This window comes from Serinus canaria, chromosome 3 (genome assembly GCF_022539315.1).
Source record: "Serinus canaria isolate serCan28SL12 chromosome 3, serCan2020, whole genome shotgun sequence".
Taxonomy (NCBI): domain Eukaryota; kingdom Metazoa; phylum Chordata; class Aves; order Passeriformes; family Fringillidae; genus Serinus; species Serinus canaria.
This window is the reverse complement of record NC_066316.1, coordinates 110,008,568-110,020,303: the sequence shown is the minus strand read 5'-3', so window position 1 is coordinate 110,020,303 and position 11,736 is coordinate 110,008,568.

Here is an 11,736-nt window from a genome sequence, read left to right as displayed (position 1 = left end):
CGGGGGAAGTGGCTGCTGCAGGGACTGGGGAGGCACTCGCTGGAGTCTGGGAGTCTGCAGGGAGAGCAAGCAGCTGGAAAAGTGCCTGGCATTCATGCCTGGGCCCTGTCCCTTTGGTGCTGGGTTTGAAGGATCTATTGAACTCTGGACTGATCAACAGAAAAAATTACCTTAAATTATCAGGTTATAGAAAAATATAATTTTTTTTTAAGCTATAAGGTGTCCAAGACCGAACTGTGTCCCACAGTGGTGTAAAATCTCTGTTAAAGTACTGAGAGGCTTTAGAAAGCCAGGTCCTTCCCAAGGGAAAAAAAAAATGAAGATGAGGATTTAAACACATCCATATTGATTCTGGTCCTGGATAGCCATCACTTGTAATCTTTTCTATTTTTTTTTTTATTCTTATCTAGAAATACAATTTTATAATCTTTTATATTCTTACATATGAATCTATTATATTTATAAATCACTGCAAGATCAACCCCATCTCATCTTTTTCCACAAATACCTCTTTCCAGTTTAGAGGAAGGAAGTGTGAGCACAAGTCATCACTGTCACAAGTTACACATTTCAGTTTTCCATGTTTAGCAGAGTCAGGGCTCAGTTTAACCCTTGTGCAAAGCACCAGCTTGATTTCATTGGCACCCCTGGAGATCCCAGCTGTCATGTTAATGAGGCCTGGATCTCAAACAGCACCTGGACACACAATAATGTAACTAAATATCAATAAAATAATGTGGATCCTGCCCATCATTCCTGTCACAGCTCAGGATCTCCAAAGGAAACTTAGGAATAACCCAAATCTGGAGCCTCACCAGCACCCAGGCGGGAGAGCAGAGGGGCCAGCTGGCTTTCCATGAGCCACAGGCATCTATTAACAACCAGCTCTTGGGCTCCTCTCAGTGTGCTCAGCCTGACTGGGTTTTATTGGCATCACCCATCTCCCAGTAAATGTGATAAGAGAGGCTGATTAGCCATGGCCATCAGACTGGGCTCGGAGCAAGTCTCCAGCTGGGCTGTCTGAAGGCTCCTGACCACATGTGCTTCCCATGCCACGCTTCCAGGCCCAGGAGGCTCCAATGAAGATTGTCCCTGGACCTCATTGTTTACTTTTAGGCCAGCATCAGAATTAAGACCAATTTAGCTGCCCCTTCTTTTCCTTTTGTTTCTTCTCCTGGCTCAGTCTAAACATGCATCTTCAGAAAGAGACTTTTTTATGGCCAAGACCACATGTGATAAGGAAAGATCATCTGTCTGCAAGAAAATGACTTCTGTGGTGTTCAGAAAGTGGTCCCAAGGGGCTGATTCCAGCCCAGGAACAGCCCCTGGGGAGCATTAAGGAATTATAACCCTCGCGATAAGGCACTTTTCTTTTATAGTTTTTTATTTCATAGCAATAGTCACAGCTTAAAGATAAGGGCAACATACATTTTGTTTAACTAGGCTCTTGTTCCTTGGTGTGGGGCTCAGAGTGAACTGGCATCCATCAAACTCTTTTGTGATTTACATGAATACCTGATTCTTCTGATAAGGGAAAGTGTAAGTCAACACAGTTCTGTTGTAATTGGGTGTTACCTGTGCAGATACTGAGCTGCTATCTCGGCATCAGCTCACAGCCAGCTCCACTTTACCTCTCCTTGCTAGGTGCACAGAGAATGTCTCCTGCTTCTGCACTGGGCCCAGGTGTTGCAGGAAGCTGCCTGGGTGCTTTCAGTCTCGTGGAGGTGTCCACAGGATGCTGGGGATGCTAAAAGTCCTTGAGCATTCAAACAGTGACCAGAAAAAATGGCAGAATTAAAATCCCCAGTTAAACCCCAAAACCCTGGTTCAGCACAACCCTTGGCACCTCTCTGTGTGTTCTACCAAAGATGTGCTACCATATTCTTATTTTTCTGATATAATTGTTTATCTTAGTGAGCAATATTTTATGTTTATAGCATAAAATAAATATTCCTGAAGTTTGTATGACTGCAGCAATCTCTGCCCCTCGGCATGCCAGGACTCCTGTTCAGTAAATGATAGGGATACTAAGACAACTCAAAGCCTGAGAAGTTTGCAACCTAAAATCAAACCAGAAACAGATCCCAGTAAAGGATTTGATGACTTCCACAAACCAGGACTTCTCAGAGGAGAGACTGTAGCTCCTGATACCTTTAATTAAATGCCAGTGCTCCAGGAGAAAACTGTTTTATTTCTAAAAGCAACCTGACTTCCATAACAATGATAATTTGAAACAAAAAAACAAGGAAGGGAGGACCACAATCAGTCTGAATCTCCCACCTCTGAGCCTCTGACGGCCAGAGGATTTAAGAAATTAAATGTAAAACACTAATCAAACCCACTCATTTTGGATGAGGAATGACCCAGAGGCTGCCCAGGGTTTCCTTTCTGTCTGACATCTTCAGGAGAGCTGAGCTCAGGAACCTGAAATGGAAAAAGAGTGGAATTTGGCCAGGTTTTAATACCAGCCTGCCACAATTCTGATCTGCCTGGCCTAAGTGACACAAAGCTACAGGGCCCTCTCAGCAACTGCTGGTGGAGGGGTCAGGAGACCACATCCCAGTGAGGTGCACACTGGGAAGACCCCAAGGGATATGGATATGGGATATGGGAATGGATATTTGGATGTATCTCCCTCCCCAAATCCAAAAATGAATTGGAACAATTTGCCAGCTCCAAGCTGGAACAATAGAGGAACACCCAAAGGTCTTTTATTAAACCAAATTATCCTTTTGATGTGACATCACCTCCTTGCCATGAATGGGCAGCTCATGGCAGATGTCCCCAAACCCCAGGGATATTCCTTGTGCTGATCCTTCATGGTAGATCTCCCAAACCCCAGGGATATTCCTGGTGCTGATTCTTCACAGCAGATCTCCCAAACCCCAGGGATATTCCTTGTGCTGATCCTTCACAGCAGATCTCCCCAAACCCCAGGGATATTCCTTGTGCTGATCCTTCATGGCAGAAGTCCCCAAACCCCAGGGATATTCCTTGTGCTGATCCTTCATGGCAGAAGTCCCCAAACTCCAGGGATATTCCTTGTGCTGTGCAGGATTTTGTAGCAGTACTGAGAAAGGCAGATGTGTAGAACTGCATTTATATAAAATGCATATTTAATACATAGTTAATATGCAGGTTTAAGAGGCAATTTCCTGGCTTAGTCTAATTCTGTTATTAGATGTTTCCCTTCACACTCCACCTTCATGCCAGATGTCCCCAAACCCCAGTGACATCCCTGTGTCAATCCTACACCACTGCCCACACGCAAGGAATGTTGTTTTCTGCCAACAAACACCCAGGGCTGGATGAATGAGAGGAGAGGCAGGGCAGATGCAGCCTTCTTCTTCCCTGATGTGGGATCCAGGTCTCCAACAAGAGTCAGACTCAAAGCCTGATCCCTCCTCAGCCTCCCCAGAAGCTTCTGCTCAGTGCAAAGCCTTGATGGTGCCTCCTCATTTGGGGTATGCATCACTTAAATCACCATTGTGGCCACGCCTGGCCAAGACCCCTCTCTGTGGAGCTCAAAATGAGTTGGGTGGGCACCTCTGGGCAAGGGGAGATGATGGCTCTGCTGGCTTCAGGTGTCCTTGGAGGCTGGGAATATTTTAAATTGGGAGAGACCTGGGAAAATGCTCCAGCCAATGTGGTTGAAAAGGCTGTGTTGGCTTGGGTTTATGAGTTTAAAAGAATTTGTCAGCCACTTTGCTAAGAGCAGGGTTTTATGGTGGTACTGAGAAAGGCAGATGTGTAGATATGTATTTATATAAAATGCTGACTGTGCCAGCACAGGAGAGCTCAGGTTTAAGAGGCAATTTCCTGGCTTAGTCTAATTCTCCTATTAGATGTTTTCCTTCACACTAAGTGAAATTCTGACTGAATTAAAGACCCGCTTTTCCTCTTATCTGCTGCTGCTCTTATCTAACTCTGAGGAAAGGCTGGGAGCAGAGACAGCCAGGGCTTGCCATTTTACAGCTCTCCTTCCCACTTTTCCCCTGGGCTCACATCAAATGCCTGGAAGATTTGTTAAAAACCAGTCTGTTATGCTCAACACAACCATACAAAGGGAATAGCAATGGAAAAACCACAAAGTAGGTCCATTTCCTGAATATATATATTTTTTTTTCTTTCTTTTTTTTTTTTTTTTTTTCCTTAGGGGAATCTCCCAAAATCTCCTACAAACCCCAGTGAAATTGTCTCCCTGGAGCAGGGACCATCCTTTCCATTAAAAGATTCAGGTATATTCACTTGTCTGAGTCTCCAAGGGTGTCATGAAAAGGGAAAGAGTAAAAAACACCAATCCTGCTCATTATTTTTTGTCACTGCTCCTTTCTGGGTCCTGAGCCAGGTCAGTACAACCAGCAGGAGCCAAGACACCTCAGCTCCCTCCCCGACTCCACCAGTGACTCACTGCTTAGCCCTGGGCAAGTCCCTTCACTTATTTCCATAAAATCACAAAATAATGTGGGTTGGAAAGGATTTTTTAAAGGTTTCACCTCTTTCTCAGCAAAGTCTCTGCCTTGATTATAGAGTTTGTTAGTTTTAAGGGAGCAGGATTTGTTGGTCCAGCACCAAACTACTTCCAGCTGATCCTCTTCATGCCATGCTGAAGCAATGCTTGTTCCTAATTAGAGTAACCCTTCACTAAGAGCCATTTTTTATCTAGAGTCTTGTCCCACTGTTATTGAGTTTAATCCAGTTTTTCTCTAAGCCCTCCCTTGTCCCAAGCCTCTGCCACCCTCTGTGCTTGAGTGTCTCAGACTTTGCAATGGAGTTGGCTCTGCCAAGAGCTGCACTTCTCACTCAATCCAGCTTTATCAGGGCCACATTTCCATCGTGTGACATCTCTGTTCCCTAAATTCCCAACACACTTCCAGGCACAGAGGCGTTTAGAGCCCTTGAAACCAAATTAGCCGCTCTCCATTTTGCTCACATGCGGGGTTTTCATATTTATCCCTAATTCAGGGCTCTGGCAGCCCAACTCCCTGCAGCACCCTGCTGTCTCTGGCAACATCAGACAAAAACAGCCCCAAAATGGGTCCTTTCTCACTGGATGTGGGCATCCTTCCAGGAAGGGCCCTGCTGTGTGGTCAGCTGGGAATTGCAGCAACCTTTAGAAACAAAGGCCCTGGGGAGAGCTCAGAGCCCCTTCCAGAGCCTAAAGGGGCTCCAGGAGAGCTGGAGAGGGACTGGGGACAAGGGATGGAGGGACAGGACACAGGGAATGGCTTCCCACTGCCAGAGGACAGGGAGTGATTGGATATTCTGCTTGCCCTTCCAGCCTCTTCCCTCAACTCCTGGCGAATTTTAGGAAATTATCCTGCTTTGCTTTCCCTCCCCCCATAAAACCCAAGAGAAATCTGCTTCCCCTGAGACTGTAGTGAAAAGGGATGTACAGCATGATGAAATGATGGCTCCTGGATGGACATGCCTCTTCCCACTTGGAACAGATACAGATCTGGCCCCAAAATTCCACACAAAAAAAGGTCTGAATATCTTGAATACACTGGTCTGATTTAAAAAGAAACAGAAAGCTGGAGTCAAAAAGCAGGTGGGTTTTATCACCTCTTTCATTATATAATTTGGCTGGAATGTCCTTCTCTTTTAAGATGAATGAACCTTCTTGCTGACAGCAACTCCCTTACTTTCTGCTTGCAAACCAAAATTGATGGGATTTTAGGGGATTTTCTGCTAAGAAAAAATAAAACACCTTCCTCATTAGAGAGTGTGTTCACCTTTGGTTATGAAAAGCTCTGGAAAACCAGAATACCCTTCTGGGGAAGTTACACCATTTAGGGTAGAATCATGGAATGGGCTGGGCTGGAGGAGAGCTTAGAGATCATCTTGCTCCAATCTCCTGCCAGAGGCAAGGACACCTTCCACAATTCCACCTTCCAGGTAGCTCAGAGCTCCACCTAAAATGGCCTTGAACACTTCCAGGGATGGGGCATCTACAGCCCAGGACATTTCTGGTGTCTCCTGCTCCAGGTTGGGATAACCAGTCCCTATAACAAATTGGGCCATGAAAAGGACAGTTTTAGGGGTCCTGGGGTCAGGTGGGCATCCCTGCAGCTACATCAGGGCTTGGACCTCTTCAGAGTTCAGATAGATGAGATTTTGGGCATTTTGGTCAGTGCCACCCAAGTGTGCATGAGCCCCATGGTGGATCATCACAAGCATCACCTCAGTGACAGGTGGCAGGGATAAACCTCTGGATTCCTGGTATTTGCTTAGTAAAGTTCTTTTTTTAGCAGGAAATTTGTGTCTTAACCTCTACACAAATGTCCTTCCAAGAACAGGGATGAGGGCCCAAAGTCCTCCATCCAGCACAGCATAGGCTGGAGAGCTTTTGAACTTTCCTAAACAACCTTAGATTCTTTTATTAGAAAACAAAATTTTCATTTCTTCTACTTCATCTCATGGGCCTGAATAAGAAATACAGAAGCCAGCTACATATTTTCTTTAGACAAGGCTTATCCCAGACAACTGGAGCCTGGACTTTGCTTCTTCCCATCCTGTGGATTATGAAGGTTTTTTCTTGCTCCAGCAATAGACTGTGCTTGCTAGAAGCCACCTCTGCATTTCAAGGGCTCTGCCAAGAGGACAGGAAATTAATGAAGTTTAAGTGAAGAGCTGCTCCCTCTTCCAGTCGTTTGATCCTCTCTTTTTGATTCAGTAAAACCCTGGCAAAAGACTCCTGATCTAATCAGGAGCTTGCACTTGGTGATCCAATTACTGCCAAGTTTCTGGACATTTGTTTCCCCTCTGATGAGAACATTTAAAGGTGTGAACTTTTCAGGGCCTGTCTCGGCTCTGGGATCTCATTTGGGAAAGGCAGGAATAAAATGCTGTGATTTTCTACAGATTTGAGCTGCCTTCAGCCAGTCTGTGAATCCTGATAGCCAGTGCTTATTTCTGCTCTTGCCTACAGTCTCCACCCCTCTGCCAAGCCCGGCTTGAATGAATCAGTCGATGCAAATCTCATCTGGAGGGACGTGCAGCCAGCACATTCACCCAACCTCATTTTTACAGGGGAGGCTACAGACAGATAACACAGAGACTCTTTTCCAACAGCTTCTCCAGCCCAGATGTGCACAAGTTTACAAGAAGCAGTGGCCATAAAATAAAACACAAGAAGTTCCACCTCAACATGGGGAAGAAATTCTTCATTTTGAGGGTGGGAGAGCTGCCCAAAGAGGGTGTGGACTCTCCCTCTCTGGACACGTTCCTGTGTCGCCTGCTCCAGGTGACCCTGCCCTGGCTGGGTGTTGGACTAATAATTTCCAAAGGTCCCTTCCAACCCTAAAAACTCCATGATTCTGCAGAAGTTGGGCTGAGAAATTATGATTTCACTTCATGAGAGTGCAGGATTTCTGCTCTGCCCACTGATTTTCCAGCACTGTTGGCCAAACACCCTCACGTTGTACCCTCAGTCTTTCATGTCCGAAGGTTGCCGCAGTCACCGATCCCACCATGCAGGGGAAAGAGGCTCCCAGGGTCTGCCCTGTGAGATAACATCCTCCCAGTGACTCCCAGAGCCTTTCTTGAGGTGCCACTGCCCAGTGTTTGCTCATGTCCTCGCATTGTCCCCAGCCCTGATAACTCCTCTGGTCAAGACTATCAACTCATCAGCGGCATCAGCCCCCCACGTTTGGCAGGGAGGACACCAAACCCTCTCTGCTGATAGACTTATCCCTAATCCCATTCAGGACCGTTTTCATCAATGGATAAATCTCTGTTTGTGTGGCCAAATCCCTCTTGCCTTGTCTGCGGGCTGGGTGTGGGGATAAATGTCCTCAATGTCCCCCTGGGCTCGTGCCATCCCAGATCCTGACGGTGTGGAGAGCACGTCCACTCAAGGCTTTACCCCACGGGGCTTTTTTACCTTTATTTGAGAAGAGGGACAGCTGAGGTCCCAAAAAGGGTGATGTGGCCTCTGCAGAATCCCAGGACAATTTAAATTGGAATTCCCAAAGTTTGGAATTCCCAAAGTTTAATGTCATCCTTCTCTTCCAACAGCACGGCACCAGCTCAGGGTGTTTTTGTGCTGGCAGCTGAACACAGAAGCCTTGGCCAGAGACACTTTTCCATCTAAATTCCCAATATCTTTTTAAAGATGTGACCATTTGCTAAGCTTTATTTACCCAGCAACCCTCTTCCAGTCAGTGGGGAGGAGATAAGCACATATGAGGAGACCTTGATCAGATCAGGACCCACCTGACAGGACAACAATGGGGTGGAGAAGAAGAAAGAACAAAAAGTAAAAATAAAAGCTTTTGATGATCCAGGCTCAAAGAGAAGCCAAATCTTAAGGGAAGAGTTCTCCCCTAAATAATTCTCTTTTATTTCTTTCACAAATGTCAGTACCAGGCATTTGGGCTCCAGCATCAAATCAGCAGCAGAGTGAAAAAAATTAGAAAGGGGGGGAAAGAGAAAGCAGAATAGAAAAAGAAGAGAAAAATAGGAAAAAAGCTATACATATTTTCCTTCATTTTTTTTTCCCCAACATGAAAAATATGAAATTGCCCCAGAATTAAAAAAAAAAAAAAAATCCTTTCACCAACAGAAGATGTTTTCACCACATATACAATATTGGTGGCCAGCTACAGGGGAGGGAAACAAGGAGCATTTCACAAAAATTCTGCCCTGGAGGCTCAGCTGGACCCTCTTCAGATGCTTCCCAGTGGTGCCCAAATTATTGCCAGTAACTGGTGGAGAGGGACAATCCTTGGAAGTGTCCAAGGAATGATTGGATGTGGCACTCAGTGCTCTGGGCTGGTGACAAGGTGGGGATCAGTCACAGGTTGGCCTCAATGGTCTTGGAGGTCTTTTCCAACCTCAGTGATTCCATGATTCTCTGATGTGAAATCGTGGCATCTTAACTCCCATCACCTCCGATCTGGTGAAATCCCAAGGACAGACAAAAGGCAGGAAATGAGGCAGATGCAGATGAGGCCCAAAGATGTTCTTCACACAGCCAGCCACTGGGAAATGGAAGATTCCGGGGTGTCATCAAAAAACCCCAGTGATTTAATCCAAATGGGATATGAAATATGGAAATCAAAGAACTACAGAACATGAAATCATGGAATGGTCTGGGTTGGAAGGGACCTCAAAGTTCCCAGTCCCACCCCAGCCATGGGCAGGGACACCTTCCACTATCCCAGGCTGCTCCTGTCCGACCTGGCCTTGGACACTTCCAGGGAGCAAATCCTCTGTTCTTCCTAAGAGATCCTTGCCTACAGCCTCAAGGACAGGAACAATGTGACCCCTCTGTGATGATGGGATTTGCTCAAAGAAGAGGTGAGTACAAAACACATCTTCAAGGGGTGATGGTAAAAACAGGAATCCGATGCCAAAATAATAAAAAAAAAAACCAAAACACTGGGGACTTCTTATATATCCTGGTATTTGTCTTGGAGATCTGTCGTTCTCATATTTTTAATTTTCCATGCAAGAAGAAAAGCAAGGAAGAAAGAGTAAAACACAAACAGCCCCGTTGTTTTTTGGCTTTTTTTTTTCCTTTTGTGTATTTTGGTTTTGCTTGAAATTGTATAAAATGTAACAACTTTTGCCCCTGCTGTGGTTTTCCCACTGCACACTGTGAACAGTCAAGGCTTTTTTAGTGCAAAAAAAATGCTGAATTCTGAAAATGTTCTTTATTCTTTATACAAACCACCCTCCCCCAAAACAAGAAGGAATATAATTCAGATTTCTTCATCTATAATTAGTAAAATAAGTAGAAACATCTTAACTTCTTGCTTAGAGTAGATCAAGCCCAGCTTTTCTTTTTATTGAGTTGAAACAACAATTCATGCAGAAAGGTCTTAGAATTTTCTTAGAACAAGCAAACCAACCAAAAAAGCCCAAAGTGAAAGTAAAATTCAATTAAAATAAAAATAAAATTAAAAAAAAAAACAACTATTACACTTTGGAACTTTGTCCAGCCAGAAACAACCAATATTGAAAGTTCCAGTTTGCTGTTTTTGTACTTCCACCTATTCCAGATGGAACACAAATAACATTTTCTTTGATTTTGGGAGGATTTTTCCACTGGGGGAAAGAAAAAAAAAAGTTTTCCTTAATGGCTTCTACTTCTTTCATGGATGTTTTCCCGGAGTGAACATTACATGTTCAGTTTTACCACAGACCGGATGGAAAGGTGCTGAAAATGAACCTTTTTTTCATTGTCAGAAAAAGACAGTTCATCAGAGCGGATATTTTGGGAAGGAGCCCTCTGTGGGATGCCTACAACCATTTATCCATGCTGGTTTAGGTATCTTTGGGTGTTAACAACTGGAATATGCTCCAATGCCTCTGGTGTCCTGCTGGAATTACAGTGAGATTTCACAGCTGTTCTGCCAAAAATCCATAATCCTGTGAAAAGGCACAGGACTAAGTGCTCTGGGAGGGATGGGTCCTGTCCTGGATCTGCTGTCCCCCACAAGGCCTTTTATCCCCCTTCCCTTGTCTTCCCAGATAATAAGATCCACCCACCCTGCAGTGCTGTTGGGAGGTTAAACGTGGTAATCTTTATAAAGTGCCACAGGATCTTTTGGAAAAGAGAAAAGAAAAAGAAAATAAGGAAAATGTAAGATCCAGCCTGATACTGGTGTCACACAGGCAAGGAGTGACTCCCAGGGACATACAGATGATCTCTAAGTTCCCTTCCAACCCAAGCCGTTCTGTGATTCCATGATTTTGTGGCAAAGGCAAGCTCAGGATCAGGATCAGTTATCACTGCAGAGCCCAGCAGCCACCCTTCACTTGTGCGCCTGGCTGCCAGTGAGGGTGACACTGCAGGGACATTTTTCCAGCCCATGGAAAGAGCTGTCCCTTTGAGATGTCTTTGTCTTTCTGTACTGAACCAAATCTGCTTTGTCCACCTTGTCCCTGGTGGGTAGGACCGGATGGAGCCAAGCCTGAGCTGCTCTGTCATGCAAACAAAAAGCCAATTTCTGGAGAACGGAATTCTCTGTGGAGATCTTAGAACACCTTCCAGAGGCTAAAGGGGCTCCAGGAGAGCTGGAGGCAGACCTGGGACAAGGGATGGAGAGACAGGACACAGCAAATGGCTTCCCACTGCCAGAGGGCAGGGATAGATGGGATATAGGGAAGGAATTCCTGGCTGTGAGGGTGGGGAGGCCCTGGCACAGGGTGCCCAGAGAAGCTGTGGCTGCCCCTGGATCCCTGGAAGTGTCCAAGGTCAGGCTGGATGGAGCCTGGAGCAGCCTGGGATAGTGGAAGGTGTCCTGCCCATGGCCAGGGTGAGGAACTGGATGATCTTTAAGGTCCCTTCCCACCCAAACCTTTCCATGATTCCCTGATTCTGTACAACAGCCAGAACTACACATTCAACTCCAGAATTCTCCTGTCTCTGACTGGTTTAGTGGGATTTTTGTTCATTTCAACTAAAACCCTCCAAATCTTAAACCCTTGTCTGGGATTCCATCTCTCTCCTGCTGCACTGTGAGTCTTGGGAATCACATAATTCCTGACTTGTCCAGTGCATGAAAACTCAGAGGTGCATCAGCTGCCCAACAGATACCACAGTTTATTAATAATATCAACACTACAATAATGATCTAAGAACGAGGGCTAATTACACATAAATTTGGCAACATACCTGTTGTATTCTTTCCCCATGCACTGCACTGGAGTTTTGCCTGATGATATTATCATTTTTTGATTAAATGAACTTTCGTGTCACTGTGCCTTTTACAATTACAGCCTGTG